Source organism: Neofelis nebulosa, chromosome 10 (assembly GCF_028018385.1).
Source record: "Neofelis nebulosa isolate mNeoNeb1 chromosome 10, mNeoNeb1.pri, whole genome shotgun sequence".
NCBI classification, from domain to species: Eukaryota; Metazoa; Chordata; class Mammalia; order Carnivora; family Felidae; genus Neofelis; species Neofelis nebulosa.
The window spans coordinates 98310093-98330733 of record NC_080791.1 but is presented as its reverse complement, the minus strand read 5'-3'; the positions used below and the strand labels follow the sequence as shown (position 1 = coordinate 98330733).

At 39.9% G+C, this 20641-nt stretch overlaps 1 protein-coding gene across 20 annotated transcripts in view; it reads left to right on the top strand.

Moving 5' to 3' along the window:
* PHF21A (PHD finger protein 21A) overlaps nt 1–20641 on the top strand; it is a 198084-nt gene that overhangs the window by 67311 nt on the left and 110132 nt on the right. Inside the window, exon 3 of one of the 20 annotated variants that reach the window (XM_058688787.1) lies at nt 9638–9738. The exons of the other annotated variants lie outside the window; for them this stretch is intronic. The gene's annotated coding sequence lies outside the window, so the exon portion shown is untranslated. The remainder of the gene's footprint in view (nt 1–9637; nt 9739–20641) is intronic. 20 annotated transcript variants of the gene reach the window in all.

Sequence of the window (20641 nt, the reverse complement as noted above, 5' to 3'; positions counted from 1 at the left end):
TGCGTTTCCGCTGTCTACAGACAGGCTTTCTCAGCTTCTCTGTATACTTGGCAGGCAGAGTCTTCCGGGCACTGTATATAGTTCCTAAGGTTGTATCTTTGGTAATGAGCCTGGTTCGACCAGTTATCTAGTCCTCGTCCAATCCTCGTCCAATCAGCTTTGACCAGGGGACCATATCCCTAGTACAGCCCTGGCTATATCAGGGAGTGCCTCTCAGAGAAAGGGAGTTGTGAGTTAGGCTGGTACCCCGAAAAGTTTCCGAAGCCTTGTATATTACCTGCTTGCTCTCTGGCAAGATCGTGCCCATTTTGGGGGTTAGTTTCTTAAAGGATAAGCTATTTATTTAACATGCTGGATGGAATTCTACCTTGAGTATAATGAAAAGCTTTAACAATTAATTGATTTGGCAAATACTTATTGAGTCCGTTTCTTTATACCAGCTATCCCTCCAGATGCTGAGAATGTTTCAGTCCAACAAGACTAAGTTGAGGCCTTTCTTTTAGTCACGTGTGAGAAGTTGGACATGCTTTGAACTGACCTTCAAAATAGCCTTTTAGAGTCGTAATCAGATTTCATTTTACCAACAGTATAATAAATGAAGCATAGTTTAAAAAGTAAACACGCATAATGTTTTCTTTGTTGGATATATCCATTGATTTTTTCCTGAGTAAGTGATTAGAAGTTGTGAGGTTATGATACTTGACATCTTAGAGTTTTGACGATTTTTTTAAAGTTTTTTTCAATATGTATTTTTGAGAGACAGAGCATGAGCAGGGGAGGGGCAGAGAGAGAGACAGAGAGAGACAGAATCCAAAGCAGGCTCCAGGCTCTGAGCTGTCAGCACAGAGCTCAACATGGGTCTCGGACCCAAGAACTGTGAGAACATAACCCAAGCCGAAGTTGGACACTTAACCGACTGAGCCACCCAGGCGCCCCAACTTTTAACAATTTAACCTTTAACCTCCTCCTTTGCTCACCCCTGTGGGAAGGCAGCAGTAGAGTGCAGCTAGGTGTTCAGGCTCTCTAGTCTCTGTTCTATGCAGATTTGAAATCCTTTCCATTTAACTACACTTTCTTATAGGTAAGATACTGCAGGACAAGAGTTCTTCTCCAAGTTGGAAAATTAACTGACAAAAAGCTTTGCAAAGTAGGAAAAAAGGTGTGTTTGGAATTTCCATCAAAAATCGATTAGACTTTTTTCCAGATAGTGCTTTGTACCCATCAGTCAGGTTAGCAATTAAGCCACCCCGTGACAAACTTGAAAATGTGCTGTGCAAGCCTTGAGTTTTAAAGGAAAATTCCCCTAAGAATCCTATTTTTATGCTTTTCTGCTCTGAGTTGGGTTTCACCTGGAAAATCTGTGTTGTGTTTAAGCCAAGTTCGTGGGTAGTGCCTTCTCATAAGACCTGATCTCAGTTTGGATGGGGCAAACCTCCTTAAAGTGAGCTGGGACAAGTTCTAGAACAGGCTACTGATGGTTTGCGCTTGTGAGACCCCTCACTGCTATTGGAGTTCGAGTGTTAGTTGGTTTTCTTTATTTCAACTTGAGCCATATTTAACATTTAAAAAAAAATGTTTATTTTGAGAGAGAGTGAGAAAGAGAGAGAGCATGCACAAGCAGGGGAGGGGCAGAGAGAGAGGGAGAGAGAATTCCTAGCAGGCTCTGCATTTACAGCATGGAGTTCTGTATCACGAACCATGAGATCATGACCTGAGCTGAAATCAAAAGTCAGAAGCTTAACTGACTGAGCCACCCAGGACCCCCTCCTCAATCTTTGACATTTCTAAAGAGACACGAATTTTTTATTTTTTATTTTTTGGTCTACTTAGAATAAACAAAACATGAAGAACAAAAAGTGTTGTTTTCCTATGTAATTCAATAAATTTCATTCTTTTATAGAATGAAAGTCTTGTTCCTAAACAAGACTGAATTTGGTGGGAAAAGTAAGCCCTAATGTGCTTGGTTTCCATTATGTGTATTGAATTAATATTTTGATGGGACTAGAATGATAACAGTTATGTACTGTACTGTGGTAATTGAGAAAATAGTCACTGAAATAAGTTTTTGTGTTCTGTGGTTCAAATGAGGAATCTTGGGTGAGAATGGCTATTCTAAAGATGATAGGATACCCTGTCCTGTAAAACTGGGGAGATGCTCAAAGATTATAGCTGTGGGAATTGTGCAGTGATATGGTAACTGCTTATGTTGTTCTAAGATGGGAAACGAAAAGGCCTCAAGCATTAATAGCCCACTGGACGTGATCTAGTGGAAAGAACTATTCTATTTCCTTTAATCAAGCACAATATGAACTCAGGAAAAATCCTCGGTTACAGTTTTATGTAAACCAAAACAGATTAATACTAATAATAACTTTGTTTATTTTTGGTGCTAATGTTTTGGGTTTTTTTTCCAACACTTTACCCATCTTGATTTTTTTTTTTTACTCTATTTAAAGCAAATAAAATCAGTTATCTTTGTAAGATATGGCACTTGATTAGTTTTTAAAATAGATAAGTAACAAGCCTATTGGCTCAGCAAAAAACTAAACTGTTTACACTTGGCAATAATGTAACTGTTTTATGGAACTGAGCCCTAAGGGTAGGGACAGCACGTGGTTTGTTTACTAACACAAAGTACAAAGATTCTGTAGCTAATCTTAAAGTTCCCCTGTCTAAATTTGTTTAAACAGGAGCATCTATGAAATCCACATTACGTGTTTACAGCTAATTCCTGGTTCATTGACTGGGAGAGCTGTTGTTGGTGAAATAAACAACACAGGTTAAAAAAGGTTTCATGGGCAATAGAAATGACATATCTATCTTGAACAAGTTTAGATTCCTAGAAATTGACAGTTGTTAACAAATTTATCTATTATCTTTAAAAAATATGTTACCAAGGATATATTTTTTAATAGTCTAGGTCCTTGTTTTGAAATCTTGACTATGATACTAGCTGAGACTAATTTGAAAACAATCAAGGTTTACAGATCCTTGAAGTGAAAGTTTTCCTTTTGCCGTTGTCATTGCTTCCATATTTAACCTAGAAATAATTTGAATTAATTTGTTATGGATGCTGGCCCACATAGCCCAAGCCAGTGAAAATGCAAAGTCTATTTTGCTTTTGGAGTTTTCTGCCAGATGTCCCATGGAATAAGGTTGGAGTTACTAGCTTTGTTGGGAAAGGCTAAATTAAAAACAAAATTGCTGCCTAATCTGAAACCATTTTTAATAGTTCTGTTTTATTCTTATAAGATAAAATTCAAAATCTGTGGTTTTATTACCTGGGAGTAGGGAGCAAGAATGCTCTAACTTTATTAGAAACAACTTTCCATGGGAAACTTGTGTTTGAAAAGGTACCCCATTAGCTATAGAGAAGCAAGAATATTTTAAATCTTAAGACTTTCAATAAAAGGTACATTGTAGAGCCTCCTGGTGGCAGCGGTTCTTTGTTGCCAGAATGTCCTCATTTGAGACACCCGCCAAATGGGAGCTAATTCTGAATTAGCAAAACAGACCTATTCTACTTGTCTGTATCCTTTTGAGGCTTTTACTACTAAGGCTGTAAGTAAAGTAATGCGTCAAGCATTTAAAACATTCTGATTTTAAGCTCATCTTCTATTATATTTTAAATAGATCCCCTAATAGTTAACTTATAAATGCCTTCTATGTGAATTAGAGAGCCTGGATATACCTTGTCATTAAGAGATTCCATGACTCCTGCTTCCTGTGTACCTGATGGTCCACTGTTGATGCAATATACAGACCTGGTGATACTTTTCATTGGTCTCAGTTCAGATGATCTGCTAGTGAAGGGATGAATTGACTGCTCTGGGAATTGGAAAGGTCAGTGGGAAGAAACCTGTGGCTAGCATTTGTATAACAGTAAAAGCTCTATGCAGAGAAAAGTCTTAACTGAGTCACTGGCTTAACTGTCACTTGTCACTCCTGCTGATGCCTGTGGCCAGTAGGTTGCTGTCTAGGGTACTCACATATATTTCCCATCAGTTGTGGAATGCTCATCAAGAGTGAGTTGTGTTTGTTTCTAAACCTGTTTATGCCGTTTGTTCTTGTTACTGTAATTATGTAATTTAACTGTTACATAAACCAATGACTTCTGAAAAGGCAAGTTGTTCCCAAGAAAACGAAGTGAAATGTTTTTGGAAAAGAACAGATAAAGGTGAGTGAGTAAAAAAAATGCTGCCCAATCACATTCGGGTAAGACAGCTGTAAAAGAATGGGGTATATAATAATTTAATTATTTAACAATACTTTAATTCTAGAAGGATTCTACATTCAGATTGCTTCAAAGTATTTGAAGTTCTCACCATAATTTAAAAACCACAAGTGGAGTTGGTGGGAATTCAAACTGGTACAGCCACTCTGGAAAACAATATGGAGGTTCCTCAAAAAGTGAAAAATAGAACTACCCTATGATCCAGCTGTTGCACTACTAATATTCACTGAAAAGGATACAAAAGTACTGATTCAAAGGGACTCGTGCACCCTGATGTTTATAGCAGCATTGTCAACAATAGCCAAATTATGGAAAGAGCCCAAGTGTCTATCATCTGATGAATGGATAGAGATCTGGTGTATATGTATACAATGGAATATTACTTGGCCATAAAAAAGAATGAAATCTTGCCATTTGCCGATGATGTGGATGGAGCCACAGAGTATATTGGCTATGTGAAGTCAGTCAGAGAAAGACAAATGGCATATGATTTCACTCATATGTGAAATTTAAGAAACATAACAAATGAACATATGGAGAAAAAAAGAGAAAGGCAAACCATAAAATAGACTTTTAACTATAAAGTGTATAAAGCGAGGGTTGCTACAGGGGATGTGGGTGGGGGATGGGCTAAATGAGTGATGGAGATTGAGGAGGCTACTTGTGATGAGCACTGGGTGTTATATGTAAGTGATGAACCACTGGATTCTATACCTGAAACTAATATTACACTGTATGTTAATTAACTGGAATTTAAATGAAAACTTGAAAGTACAAAAAAAGTCACAACTAAAAATGGTAGAGGATGCATTATGGAATAAGTTTTACAAATTTTTTTAAATTTATTTATTTTGAAAGAGAGAGGGAGAGAAAGCACATGCATGAGCGTGAGCAGGGGGAGGGGCAGAGAGAGAGGAGAGAGCGAGTGAGAGTTCCAAGCAGGCTCTGTGCACCGAGCACCTCAGTGTGGAGTCCTATTTGGGGCTCGAACCCACAAACCATGAGATCATGACCTGAGTCAAAACCAAGAGTTAGCTGCTTAACCAACTGAGCTACCTAGGGGTCCCTTGAATATATAGATCCATATAAACAAAAGACCTGGTCCTGTCTTACAACATTAGCAAATGAATGTTCATTTAAGTTAAAATGCTTAGGTATGTGTACAGATTTTTATGTTTACTGATTTAGGTGACCCTTTTTTTAAAAAAAGTTTTTTTAATGTTTATTTTTGAGAGAGAGAGAGAGAGACAGAGTGCAAGCAGGGGAGGAGGGATAGAGAGAGAGGGAGACACAGAATCTGAAGCAGGCTCCAGGCTCTGAGCTGGGGCTTGAACCCACAAACCACGAGATCATGACCTGAGCCGAAGTCGGATGCTTAACCAACTGAGCCACCCAGGCTCCCTGACCCTTTTTTTTTTTTAACTGGTCCTGACCATTATCGGTTTAAGGAGAGTCTCTACCGTATTACTTCAAACTACTAAAACTGAAGTGTACTTTTTAGCTTTTAATTCATCCATCCACAAATATTTATGGAGCACCTGTTCATGTGCCAGGTATTCTGGCTTCAGTGCTGAGCAAGGCCGACAGGACTTCTCTTCTTAAGGAGCTTACCTTCTAGCAGCACATTGGTGGAAGTACAGAGATTTAAAGAGTAATGGTTTTTCTCAGCCATTATAGAATAGTTACCAAAATAAAATCTAGTCTATAAATTGAAGGTCAGAGCCACATCTCCTTGTTGACTAGTGGTTTTCAACACTAGTTGGTACCCTAGGATAACCTGAAGAGTATTTGAAGAATACTGCATCTGGGCCCCATCTTAGACCAATTAAGTTAGAGTCTCTGGGAGTGGAGCCCATACACACAAAGATGTGTAGGAAAAGGCAAGTTGAGTTCAGTTAAAGTTTTTTGATGTTGTTCAAACTAAATCTGATAACCCTGAGCCAATTTGACATAGCATTTTTATTCCTGAATAATCTGGGAACAAATCTATATGGTGTTGGCTTGTTAGAGTTAATGATTTGTTTGACTTTTGCTAGAGAATAAACTTTACATAATATGGTTTGTAAGGACAATTATTATATCAATAGTCTGACTTTCAGCTTTCCCCTTTGAAAAAAAAATTTTTTAAATGTTTAGTTTTGAGAGAGAGTGTGCAAGTGTGGGAGAGGCAGAGAGAAGGGGACAGAGGGTCCAAAGCGGGCCCTGCGCCGACAGCAGAGAGCCCGATGTGGGGCTCGAACTCACAAACCATGAGATCGTGACCTGAGCTGAAGTCAGATGCTCAACTGACTGAGCCACCCAGGTGCCCCTGGAAAAAAAAATTTAAAGATGAGTTAACTGAAATTATTTTTTGACTCTTCTCTATAGTTGGAAGTGTACAGTGTTTAGGAATGTATTTTAGCTTTCAGAAACATTTTAGTGAGTTAGAAACCTGAAGAAAAGCATCATATATTTTATTTGCTTTAAAATATTAATGTTCAGCTTACATGAAACATTAAGGTTAGAAAATGCTGAGCCTTGGGGTTCTTTTTACCAGGCATAGCATGTAGTTATAATTTTATGTATAATGAAAAAGCTAATTGATGTCAGAGGTATTGAAAATATCCCGAAATAAAACCTCCTCTTCAGAATGATTCCATTCATGCTTAATCTTTAGGCCCAGAAACTTTGAAAGTTGAAAGTGTAGTGCCTTCATTATTTTTATTCCTAGCTCTCGCGAATATAGTCGCAAAGCACAGTTGTGCTTTTCTTGTTTACTTATCTTCCCACTTCCATTACTCAAAAGAGGACTACACGTTAGTACTTTCACTTCTAGGTATTCGTTTCACTAATAATCCTTCTTTCCTATTGATGTTTTGTAGATCAGGTACATTTTTACAGAAGGCTTTTTATTCTTTTTGATATTCATGAGAGATGTGATCTAGTGTTCTGTGAAACCAAGCATTTATCAGACCACTACAACAAATTCCAAAATACACATTATATTTAATTATGAATTTTGACTTGAAAATGTGCTCTTAATAGCTCAGTTTTGCTCTTAGAATACAAATGCTTCGGGGGAAGGCGTGGCGAGGCACATTAGTTGAGGCACTTAGATTTTCATCTTGTGTAGTGGTAGCTTCTTTTCATCCCTGATTTGCCTTCCTGTGAGAATTCTTCCTTTACCTCCTCTCCCAGTGCGTGTGTATGCATCGTCACTACACTCACGCGCACACATACACACATGCGCGCTCTCTCTCTCTCTCTCTCTCTCTCTCTCTCTCACACACACACACACACACACACACACACACACACACCCCTTAAAGATGATACTGTTTATTTTCCCTTTCTGTGATCCCTTTGCTTATCCATTGCGGTAAGCTACCTGTTAGGTAGCTTGGTCAGAGATGTCCAGGAAGGTGGAAAAGTCTTGTCAGTTGAAAGTGAAAGGGAAAATACTTAAAGATTTTACTAGGTGATTAACAGGGTTGATAAAGATTCCACAGGCCCCACCGGGGCAAATGATGAGAAAACTAATAGAAGTAGAATGTTATCTTATCAGCACTAGCAGCTAGGAGCAATTTAGCCCCATGAATATCTTATTTCTTGTATCTCTACTTTCTGTTTTAGTTAAAATATCAATGCCTCCTGTGTAGTACTTAGCAGTTTTCAATTCTATAAGGTAAACATGTTTTTTTGCCTCCTCCTCAGAGTTGAGAAAACTGACATACAATGAGATTGAATGCTTTGTCCAAGGTTATTTGGCTGGCTTAGTAATGTGAGGACTCTCGGTGTCAAGTGATAGAAAGTGAACTCAAAGTTGTTGATGCAAAAAAGAGAATTTATTGGTTTACGTAACTAGTAAATTGAGGGACGTGGCTGGATTTAGGGTCTTCAACTATGTTTTAGAACACTTTCTCCTTCTTTTGGCTCTGTTTGTGTATAGCCTATCTTGTGCTGGCAGTGCTTTTTTCTGGCAGCTCTGGTAGGTTACAGCCTACCATTTTGTCAACCCCAAGGAAGAGAGAACGCTCTTTTTCTTTGGAAGTATCGGCACAAGACATGGGCACGATTTTCAGTCCACAAACAGTAATCCTTCAGTGTGACCAGAGAGCTGGAGGTGTCTCATTGATCAAACCTGGGTCCCATGCCACTCCTGAAGCAGGATTGAGATCATTCTTAGATGAACAGGGAAAGAGTAGTTCTCCAAAAAGGTACTAGGCAGGCAAAAAATAATTGGTAAGTTATTGAACCTAGATTTCTGATTCAAAGCTGATGTTATTTTCTGTTTTATTACGATTAAAAATGGCAAGAAAAGTGCAAGCACAAAAATACAGTTGGCTGAAGACGGGGCATATAATCTTGAATTTTTAAATTGTTTAATATCAAAATCCATTGTCCTTCTTTGTGGCAAATTGAGTATCATCACCTCGTAACATCTTGGAGTCCAGATACTATTAAGTAATCTGATCTCATTTTGCTTATATCATAGGAACAAACTTTAGGAGACCGCCTTAGGTTTTTAATTCTACTACCAATCTGAAATACATACGGGGAAAGGAAGCTTGACAGAAGAGCTGTGGTTGGATTGTTTGAATGTTCTAGCATTGCAAGAGACCCCTGGTTTCCAGACAGAAGGATTTTTCTTCCACCCTGTCTTCTCCTGCCTGTTTCCCCATCCCCATCATCCCCCTTTTCTGTTTTGGTTTCTTGGCTTGTGTCCATTCCTTCCTCCAATTCCCCCACCCCTAGAACAAAGACTGAACAGTTTTTCCTCTCCCCCTTGAGTAGAGGCATCATGACCAATCTCTTCCTTTAAGGAAAGTACTACGGAAGGGAATCATATGTTGACATGCTTAAGAATGGTTAAAGAGAACTCACTTTGTGTAGACAAGAAGTTTTGTGTCTTGAGAACCAAAGTCAGAGTATGCTGTCTCAGATACCCTTGGGCAGCTTCAACATGGGTATTTCTGGAGGCCCTAGAAGCAGCCTAGATGCTGGGGATGTAGGCTTATGGGCTTCTGTAAACTCTTTGGTGCCCAAGATGGCTATGAGAATAGAGGCGGGAGGTAATGTTAAATGCTCTGGTTTTCATTCCTGCTGTCACCAGAATTAAAAATGATCTAACTGTATTTTGGGCCCCCAGGCAGCACAGAAATGACATGCCACCTGCTGACCTAATCCATTTCATTTCTGGTACTAGGATAGCTAAAGCAATTTGCTCAATTTGCAATTGACTATTTACTCTAAAGCAGCAATGATTAAAATCTAGTGTAAGAAATCACATACTCTATCAAGGATTAAAACTTTAAAGATGGAAAGTTATCCTTTTTTGGGGGAAACAGTCATTTAAATATGGTATACTTTACCTCATAGACGAACTATGCTTTTAGAAAACTACTTTTTGCTGTTGTTCCCTAGGAAGAAGTACAATCTGCTGATGAAACTTGAGATAACAGAAGTGTTTCTCAGTAGCAACTGAATGGAGCAGACAACTAGGAGACTGCTATATTTATCTTTAGGTAAATTTTGCAGTTTACTAGGGAAAAAAGTCTGAATAGCACATTAATTTGTGTTAATCCAACAGCTCTTTCTCTGGCACATAGAGGGGTTTGTTGCTGTAGTCCTGCACACACACTCAGGTGCTGGACATCCTTCCTTTGTCTCAGAAACTATGCCAAAAGCTACCTGTGCTGATGAGTTCCTGGTTTTTTCCATTTTAATTCAAAAAAAAAAATCAATCCCATTTTTTTCTCTTCCCCCATCAAGATGAAGTGATTAAAACTTTTCACAGTGATGGTTTCAGGAGCTTGGACTCTGGTCTTGATCACTGTGTTGAACAGTTATGTACAGTAATGCAATTGATGAATTAGAGTTTTAGAGGCACCCACTTCAGTCCCCTCCCAGAGATCCTTGTATCGGTGAGTAACATGCTGGCAGAATTAAGGTGTCTGCTTCCAGTTCAGCCCTCTTTTCTTTCTTGTTGCTTTCTGTGATTCGGCAGCTATGGAATTTGCTTCCCTGCATGGGCCTCTCAGAAGCCAGCTCTCCTGCTCTCCCCAACACGCTCACAGTCAGCAGAACAGGGAAATCACACTGATCAGCACATCACTCGGTTGATCAAAGGAAGCCAGCCACTTTCCTTCAACAAGACCCAGCGGTGTTAGTCACTGCGCCTTCTCCTGCCGTGAGCAAGGCCACTGGAACTCTGCTGGCAGCATTAGTCCGTGTGTAAAAAGCTGCTTATATTCCCTCGCCTTGGCTTCTGCTTCGGCCTAGGAAAGTTGAGGAGAAAGAAAAATGCCCCCGAGAACCGGTATCTCTCCTTTCTAAAATTTGGTGCGAAGCATTTCCCTCTGTTGGCAATCCCCCATGGCAATCCCTAACTCTGTTGGGAAAAGACTTGCTAATTTTCTTTTAATTGTAAAAGAGCAGAGCCCCACAGCATACCGAACGTGTGGTGAGTGTGTGAAATATATGACACATTGCAATACATTGATTGAGTTAATCATAGGTCTGACAAATCTATAAAATTAAAATAAGCCATGTTTTTTTAGTACTTAATCTTTTGATTCTGTTGCTTTTTAATCTTTTCTGGGTAGTCTTACATTATTTTGTAGGGAACCTGTGGGTCTCAGTGCTAATTTGTTGGCTATAGGCAGCAGTTTACTACCCCTGGCTTTAACGTGTGTGTAATTCCCTTTCTTGTAAGCAGTTGGCATTTCAGTACAGTTTACAGTATGGAACATGGAAGGGACCCCCTGAGTAGGACAGTGGCTGCTCTTTGTCACTTGCAGCTGTGTGTGCAAGGGAGCGTGCTGGCAACCAGCAAGGAGAGTGCTGTGACAGGTGGGAAGAGCAAAACCAGAAAATATGCTTCTCCTTTCTCTTACCCTCTTTCCAGTCCCTTCTTCCCCCCCCCCCCGCACCCCCTTTTCTACCTGACCTTCTGTTTTTCTTCTCTTCCCCTTTTAGAAGCCATCTGTTTCCCTCTACCAGTTCTGTTTGGCTTGCAGATGCCACAGGAATACACTGTGTTGGAGCTAGTGTGTGCTTGACCTGTGTTGAACGTATGTATTTGGGCTGGTCTCAGCCTGGTGCACTGAAGGGAATGCTGAGGGCCTGGCATACCAGATTTCATAAATTTTGCATACCAGTTCTAGAGACTTAAACGTATTTTATCACCTGGATCTGAGAGGTGATAGAGCGCTTAAAAAAAATTTTTTTTTTAATGTTTGTTTTTGACAGAGAGAGAGAGAGAGAGAGAGAGAGAGAGAGAGAGAGAGAGAGAGACAGAGCATGAGTGGGGGAGGGGCAGAGAGAGAGGGAGACACAGAATCCGAAGCAGGCTCCAGGCTCTGAGCTGTCAGCACAGAGCCCGACGCGGGGGTTGAACTCACAGACTGCGAGATCATGACCTGAGCTGAAGTTGGACGTACAACCGACTGAGCCACCCAGGTGCCCCAGTAGAGTGCTCTTTAAAGACTGGTTCTGCTTGGGGCCCCTGGGTGGCTCAGTCGGTTAAGCGTCCGACTTCGGCTCAGGTCATGATCTCATGGTTCGTGAGTTTGAGCCCCGAGTCAGGCTCTGTGCTGACAGCTCAGAGCCTGGAGCCCGTTCCGGATTCTGTGTCTCCCTCTCTCTCTGCCCCTCCCCTGTTCATGCTCTGTCTCTCTCTGTCTCAAAAATAGATAAACGTTAAAAAAAAAAAAATTAAAGACTGGTTCTGCAAGTTCTGTATTACTTTCTATTAGAGATGGGAGCAGCATTAGTCTGTGCTTCAAAAGCTGCTTTATGTACTCTTGGCCTTAGCCTGGGCCTAGGCAAAGAGGGAGAAATGGAGGACAATGCCCCAACAGCCAGTATTCTTCTTTCTAAAACTTGGTGTAAAACATTTTCCTCCTGTCGTCAGTAACACAAATGGTCACTGTGCAGAGCCAGTTTAGTTGCTCCCTGAGTGGGCACCCAGTTCATAGTGTCCCTGCTGTGGTCCTCCTTCAGTTACCTTCTCCTCAAGCCCTGCTGATGGGGATGTGTGATGGTGCAGCCACTTCAGAAAGCAGTCCGGCAGTTCCTCAGAATCTCAATCTTGAGTTACCGTGTGACTCAGCAATTTCACTCCTAGGTATATATTCAAAAGAAGTGAAAACATACGTCCGAACACAACTTTTACACAAATACTCAGTGCAGCGTTATTTGCGATAGCCAGGAAGTGGAAATAACCCGCTGCCTGATAGATGGCTAAATAACATGTGGGATACCCATATGATGGATTACTGTTTGGCAGTAAAAGGAATGAAGTGCTGATACATGCTACTACATGGATGAATCTTGAAAACGTTGTGCTAAGTGAAAGAAGCTGGTCATGGAAGGCCACATATTTTGATTCCACTTATATGAAGTCTCTGGAATATACAAATCTATAGAGACAGAAAGTAGATTAATGGCTTCCTGGATGGAAAGAAGTGTGTGTGTGTGTGTGTGTGTGTGTGTGAGAGAGAGAGAGAGAGAGAGAGAAAAGTGGGAATGGGGAGTGACTGCTAATGTGTTTGGAATTTCTTTTTGGGGTGATAAAATGTTCAGAAATTGATTGTGGTGGTGGTTGCACAAGTCTGTGAATATGCTAAAAACCATTGAACCATACACTTTAAATGGGTGAATTGTATGGTGTGTGAATTATATCTCAATAAAGCTATTTTAAAAATTATTACCACATACTTCATTTAGTCCGAGGGCACGGAATTGTCTTTCCTAAAGTTGTAGAGGTTAGGAGAACCCGTATTCTCAATATTGAGATCTCATAAAGGTAATAACTTATTTACACAGTGTGTCATTGTCTTACCTGTAGTTTTCACGTACTTTATCTAATTTGACCTTCACTGAACCCCGGTGTGCAGATGGAAGTGACACACGTGAAGAAAAAGTGACTTCTCTTAAGATTATATAACTAGTAAATGGCAGAGCAAGTACTTAATCTTAGGCTTTGTGATTCCTAGTTCACTGCACTCTTGTCAGAATAATGTCAGAATTTCAGAGAAAGTGATGGTGACCCTTGATGTTTGCCACATTCTTATTATGCTTAACCCTTTCACCTCTTGAATATGGCTGGAAAAGCCACTCACTCTCTTGTCTTGCTTTTCATAGCTGGAAAATGGAGATAAGAATACCTCCCATCTCAAAAACGTCACTGTCTTGGTTTCTTTCTTTAGAAGAGGGAGCTAGGAATGTTTCCTATCTCCTGGGCACATAATAAAGACTAATAAAAAATGGTTCTAAAACATCTCAGGCCATAAAAATTCTTCATAATAAACTATCAAAGAGTTGTTTTTATCTTTTTTTTTTAATGTGTACGACCTCAGAACCTCAGTGGAATGTAGTCATAACCACTTGTATCACTTTTCTCTAAGGAGCTCAAAGTACTTTACAGACATTATCAAATTAATCCTTCCTACATCCCTGTGAGTTACATAGGGAACTGGTATCAGAGGAGCTAGAGCACAGAGAGGTGAAGTAACTTGCCTGAAGCCTTTATCTCAGGCCGGGTTTATACTATACCGATTGCTCATTTATTTGCCCCTAGTGATATTTCTTTGGTCAATTACATTTATTCTCTATGAGTTTGTCACTAGTTAAAGATGAAAAAAAATGCTTGTATAGCCCTCCTGAATCACTGTAGGTCAGCTTAAACTTTATTGGAGGTAAAGCTGTTTATTTTGATCTGTATCATCCTTGATCTGTACTAGAAAAAAGCTCAGAATTCCTGAGTATACGCTTTTGACTTCAACATTCACAATGGGGAACAGTGCCAACTGCGTGTCCTGCTGTGTAGACAGGGGACTTCCTTGATGAGTCTTGGGAAAGAACTCTCATTTGTCTGGACACTCTTCACAGAGTGAAGGCAGACTTCCTTCCAAGTCGTTGAGTTTTACAGTGTGTTTACATGTAGAAAAAGCCCATTTACCATCTGGATTGCAACCTAGATCTTTACCACCGCCATCATCATTTAATATTGTTTTGGTCTTATGGCTTAATCCCATTACCAACCCTTCTGACAGAGAATATATATGAAGGGAATGTGTAAGATGATTAAAAGGCCTGCATGAAACTGCCTTAGAGTGGCTTCTAATAACCCAGTAGAAAGCAGAGTAAATCTGATCCATACTGGGAGACACTGGGTTCTGGCTTTTCTCTTGTGTTAACGGAATCTCTGGCTTCTTGCTGAGGCTGTCCTGGCAGGGTTTTGGGTTTGGGTGTGTTTGGTATTTTTGGTTATTTGTTTTTTGTCATCTGGATGTCTCCCTTGATGGGGACATGCTTTTCCCCACCAGAAGGGGATTTTCCTTGCATATGAACCTTGTTGGTGTGCCACCTCAGGGGAGTCGGCCCCCGTACTATTGGCACTGTCCTGTGTACAGTTCGTTAAACCGCCTGCTGTGGACCTGGGTTCCTGCTGCCGCTGTTCACTGATGTGTGTGAACTGGGTGAAGCACATGTATACAAGCTGAGGTGCACTCGTGGAAACAAACCCTGAAAATAGCAAACGATAAAGGTGGGGTAAAGCCTTCGGCTTTTAAATGAGCTTGGTAATCTGGCTAAGCTGAATGCCAGAGCTCACAAAGCTGAGAATTGCATTTCTGAAGATAAGACAGCCCCTTTTTGTGTTTTTATCTTTTCTTCCCAAAATATATTGAGTTTTAATATGGTGCTTTATCTCTCTGAGCAAGAAAACAGAGTCCGTGGTGCACTCATGGGCCACTGAGTCCAGCCCAAAGAGGAGTTTCTCCTCACGTCTGTGGTAAGTAACTACATCCCAAGAAGGTAAACCTTGACCAGAGTCGTCTTCCCAAGACCTGTGGCTTCCGTATCCTCACTGCAGCGTAAAGGGATCAGGCAACTCACAGAAGGCGAGAGTAGGGCTTTCTGAAAGTCTGGTAGTCTGTACGTTTTAGAGAACAGGTGGTGGTTTCCTTTGAAGTTGGGCCCCTGCCCTTTTTCATTAACTAAATGTACAAAGAGAGAATCTTGATTTCCAACCATTCTTTTTTGAAATGCTTTGTAGTGCTTTGGATCTTTCTTGTGATTCTGTTCACTAGGACCTAAAATGCTTATTTAAGAAGCTCTGAACATGGGGCGCCTGGGTGGCGCCGTCGGTTAAGCGTCCGACTTCAGCCAGGTCACGATCTCGCGGTCCGTGAGTTCGAGCCCCGCGTCAGGCTCTGGGCTGATGGCTCGGAGCCTGGAGCCTGTTTCCGATTCTGTGTCTCCCTCTCTCTCTGCCCCTCCCCCATTCATGCTCTGTCTCTCTCTGTCCCAAAAATAAATAAAAAACGTTGAAAAAAAAATTAAAAAAAAAAAAGAAGCCCTGAACAAATTTTTTCTAATTCCTAGCTTTCTGACTTAGGTAAAGTATAGCAAGTGATCAAGTCGGGGTCATAGTAGAGTCTTAAGAACATATCAGGCAGTCTCTCTGTTTTTTCCTCCACCCATCCCGACTCCCCCTCAGCAAATTTCAGCTATGTGTATTTATATAGAAATCCATCACCCAGGAAGTGTTTTTTCAGCCTTTCTTTTGTGTTGGTATCTGACGAGTGTGCTAATACAATATGTACGTTCTTTAGTGTGGAGAAGGGAATAAACACACACGGTAGAACAGGACACTGTGTAATAAAAGTCAGTATGTGGTATAGATAATGAGGAGAGAGGGCAGGGAAGGCTTGAGAACCCAGGTGGGATTTGGATCCAGAAAGACAGAGAGAATGGAGGCATTCTAAGTCTGGGAGATCATGTGAACCAAGGCAAAGATATAGCAGTGAGTGATATGTAAGAATGAACCTAAGAACTTTGCTGCATGCTGAGAATTTTTCATAGTAAGTGTTGGGAAACAAACACGCCAAATTAAGATTGAATAGTTACTCTAGGGCCTGGTACTAGAAGGCTTTAATTGACTATGCTGTCCCTTGCCTACAACTAGACTTGCTTAGAAAGCTTTGATCAGTACCTGCCTTCCTGATCTTTGATTACTACCTATAAACACTTTAGCATTTGAGGGGTATAATAAGTTTGTATTTGGAGGAAGTAAGATTTCATTGGCCTGTTTGCGTTTGTGTTGCTAAAACACTATAGTCAGGAAACTAAATCAATTAGCTATCTTGTAGAAAGAAGTAACGTCTATAGTTAAGAGAGCAGGCTTTTCTTCCTTAAAAGGAATTTTGTTTCCTAATTGTGAAATCTTGGTTGGCCTGTTTGTTTATAAATGAAAATGTTTGTGAGTGAGAAGGCAGGTTTAATGTTTAAAAGAGTTTGGATAGCTGTTGCAGAAGCAAAATTGATTTATAACATTGCTTCCTCATCTGGGATTGCCTGAAGGAGTAAGAGAAATCCTACATTTACCTATGATAAGTTGCACGGGCTGTTACTTAGAAATGATGCTTGTTTGAAAGAGAAAATATGAGATCCAAATGGGGGTGGTAAGGGTAGGGGAGGTAGGAGTCCAGGAGGCCAGGGCAGTGTAAAGATTGGGAGTTTTCTGTTATAATTACAGATTTGAGTAGGAACAGATGACTCTAAAGTTTTCAATTACATCTTTTGCCTTAATATGAATTTTCTGATAGTTATTTTTCCACTTATTTAAGGTACATTTCGTTTAATAATGTATTTTCAATAAAGCCAAAGAGAACCTATAGCTGTAACGTAGGTAGAATTTTGAATAGCAGTTTGATTTATTTTCCAGTTCCGTTTTGCTGTATCTTGTGTTATGTTGATAGTTGCTATTATTTATCTCATTTAAACAGTAGTGCTTAGGCTGAAACTTGATTCTAGTCAATTTTATTATGATGGGTTTACCATCTTCTCAAATGCAGCACTCCTCTAATGCATTGTTACTATATCATGAAGGTAAAAACAAATTTACAGCCGTTATAACCACAAACCTAACCTTTCATCAGTTTGCTTGATTTACTACAAATTAAATTATATTATGCCTGATATAAATCATTAAATATATAATTTAAAGCAGTTGCTGTGATCCGTCTTTTACTCTTTTCTGCCCTCACATCCAAACCTGGAACTTGAAGTCTGAAAGGCAGTAAGATGATTAGAAAGCTGCCCTTCTGGAGTCCTAAGTGAGCATTCATTTCCATGTTGGGATATGACAGCGGGATCCTTTCAGCTCTGAGCTACAGATGCACACATTGCATTCAGGATGGAATGTTTGCTCCTTGACTTGTCTGCCTGATTTAAATATTCATACTTCACCAGAAGGAAAAAGCTGCTGACTTCTAAAAGTGGGTCAGTTTTTTTTTTTTTTAATGGCCTTTTTGGCACTTTGTAATGTGTTAATACTGCCTTAGAGCTGGGGAATAGTTTGGCAGATCTCATCTTTATCACTTCAGGGGCCAAGGCTTCACTAGGCCACTGGAAGGAGAGAGCATTGCAGATATTAATAGCTAATAGACTATGATATGGGCTTTATTTGCCTTTCTGTTTGCTTTTATGGGTGTGGAATATAATATGTTAACCAGGAAGGATTAATTTGAGAAAAATCTTTTTATGTGTAGACAAATGATAAAGGTGATGATGTAAGTAAACAGCAGTAGCCTGTCTTCAGAAGCATAGTGTTTTGGAATAAATTCCACAATTGCATAAATTTGTTTTATTTGTCTGTTTGAATGTGATAACTTTTGAAAAAGGTCTTTGGATAAAATGAGGTCATTGGTAGGTTTTGAATCTTATTCCTACATCATTTATTTCAGCTTAACGACTATATAAAGTATACTTCATATCGATTTGAGTTTCTTGCATCTAAGGGACCCAGATAGCATTTTAAACATGAATGTCATTTTTTCCTCACAAAATTAAAAATGTAAATATATTTTATGGAAAGGAAGGGCAGGATGTCGGATGACAAAGGGAGGATCAGAATAGTAGGAGGGACCAGAAGGAGAGAGAGCTTCTGGAGGTCCCACCATGTCTTAGTCATGGGACATAGGTGAGATTGAGCGAGTTCAAATTACTTGTCCGGGAGAGATGTTACACATTTCACTGGTTTACTCCTTCACTTCCTCAGGATTTGCAAAACTGACTCCATGGTTTCAGGCCAGTTTTATAATGTATCCGTGGCCTGTCCTATAGCTTACCCTAGACCAGCTCAAGTTGTAGTGGATTCTCCCAGAATTATGCTTCTCACACAGGCCAATATGGCTTCTTTTAGGATCTTCTTTTTTTTTTTTTTTTTTTTTAATTTTTTTTTTTTTAACGTTTATTTATTTTTGAGACAGAGAGAGACAGAGCATGAACGGGGGAGGGGCAGAGAAAGAGGGAGACACAGAATCGGAAGCAGGCTCCAGGCTCTGAGCCATCAGCCCAGAGCCCGATGCGGGGCTCGAACTCACAGACCGCAAGATCGTGACCTGAGCTGAAGTCGGACGCTAAACTGACTGAGCCACCCAGGCGCCCCTCTTTTAGGATCTTCTTGATCGTTGTCAAATTCTAGCTCCCACTTTAAAATGGCCAAAGACTTATTTAGGTCATTCCCTAAAAGTTTGGTTCAGGTGTTTCTAAAAATCTGGAATGTGCCCTGTTGAGGAATATGTTTGGTCATGTGTCTCTCTCCCACAAGTCTGAGATGTGTTTGCTTTTATCAAAATGATATGGACTCCATTTGGTTCCCTGACATCCTGAAAAATTCCAAAATATTATTGAGCTGGTAATGCTGAGGAATTAGTTGTTTACTTTTCTTGGACATTGATTGTGTTCCTGAAGATTGGTTTGTAAATCTCAAAATGTATTAAATACAGTAGGGGAAATTGATATTTTTAATAGTTAAACAGACTTATAGGATTTAAAAAATAAATGAGATGAATCCTGTTCTCAGAGATCGCTTACTGTAGAACTTTAAAGAATTCTGGGGTACATCTTTATTGGTAGGCACAGAATCTGTCTGTAATAGGAATGCCTACTACAGAAGTATATAAAGATTAAACGTCATGTTGTCTGCTTTCAGGTTGTTCGTGGGGGGAAAAGGATATGTGATGATTTGGTGGAAGGTGGAAGGATATATAGATACTTGGTTTATTGAAGGGATCGTTGTAGTGTGTGTTGAACTTTTCTGTGTGTTTGAAATTTTACAAAATAAAAGGTCATAAAAATAAGTGCTTCCTCATTTATTTTAAACCTGGGTCTTCATGGATTAGGCATGTTTATAAAGCAACAAATTGGGCAGAACCTGTACCTTTGGAATCCTGACATGCATGCTTCACTAAGTAGATCACACATCCCCCGAATGAGGCAGGTGATCTTGGCCCGCCTATAATTGGAACCAAGGAAAAGAGACTTCTGACTTTTTAACCCCTTGGTTGACATTTCCAAGATAAATTTGACCCAGATGACTAAGAAATAATCAATTTTAAGCATGTTTGGTAGCGTACAGCAAAACTGTTATTGCTAGAACGAAATACCACAAATATTGAAATCACTGTCAACATCATACTTTATCTGTACATCCCAGATGTTTCTAAGATCTCATTTGTTACTGACTTGTCTTTTCCATCCTCCTGACTTTTTTTTTCTTCTTAAGTGACTTTTACCGTGTATTCTTAAGAGCATTTGTGTGTGTTGAGGAAATTCAATTTTTAAACATATGAACGTTCTATTTCTGTGTTTGAAACGATGTTGAGGGTGGGGGCAATGAGGAAAGAGGTGATGGAGAAAAGAGAGAACAGGAGATTGGATTTTTATATGTGTTTTAAAAGAGAGGGAGAGAGAGAGAAATAAGTTCATGTATCTAGTGCTCACTGTATTATCTTCACCATTAAAATTCAGCAGGAATGACCTATTTACTCTGTATAGGCATGTTCAAATCTAGTACACTGATAAAAGATGGGACCAACCTGGGAAATCCTTTCTCTGACTAGATCAAGAACCTTAATGTTGTGTATGGGTGTGTGTGTGTGTGTGTGTGTGTGTGTGTGTGTGTGTGCATGTGTATGTGTATATAGTGTCGTATGAGCTCTGTCACTGTAGTTCTAAGGTTGAATAGATTTATATTTAACCAAAGAGGAAAGGGGGAGCTATTCCTGGGTTACTATTTACTTACTTATTTTAAATTTTTTTAAACATTTATTCATTTTTGAGAGACAGAGAGAGACAGAGTGTGAGTAGAGGAGGGGTAGATAGAGAGGGAGACAGAATCTGAAGCAGGCCCAGGCTCCGAGCTGTCAGCACAGAGCCCGACGTGGGGCTCGAACTCATGTACCGCAAGATCATGACCTGAGCTGATGTCGGGCACTTAACTGACTGACCACCCAGGCGCCCCTTGGGTTTTTACTATTTAAATAATCAATTCATGAAAGAGAATTGGAGCTAAACAAAACAAAACAAAACCCTGCAGTGGTGTTTAAGCTTGAACATATACAGAAGCCTCCTCTC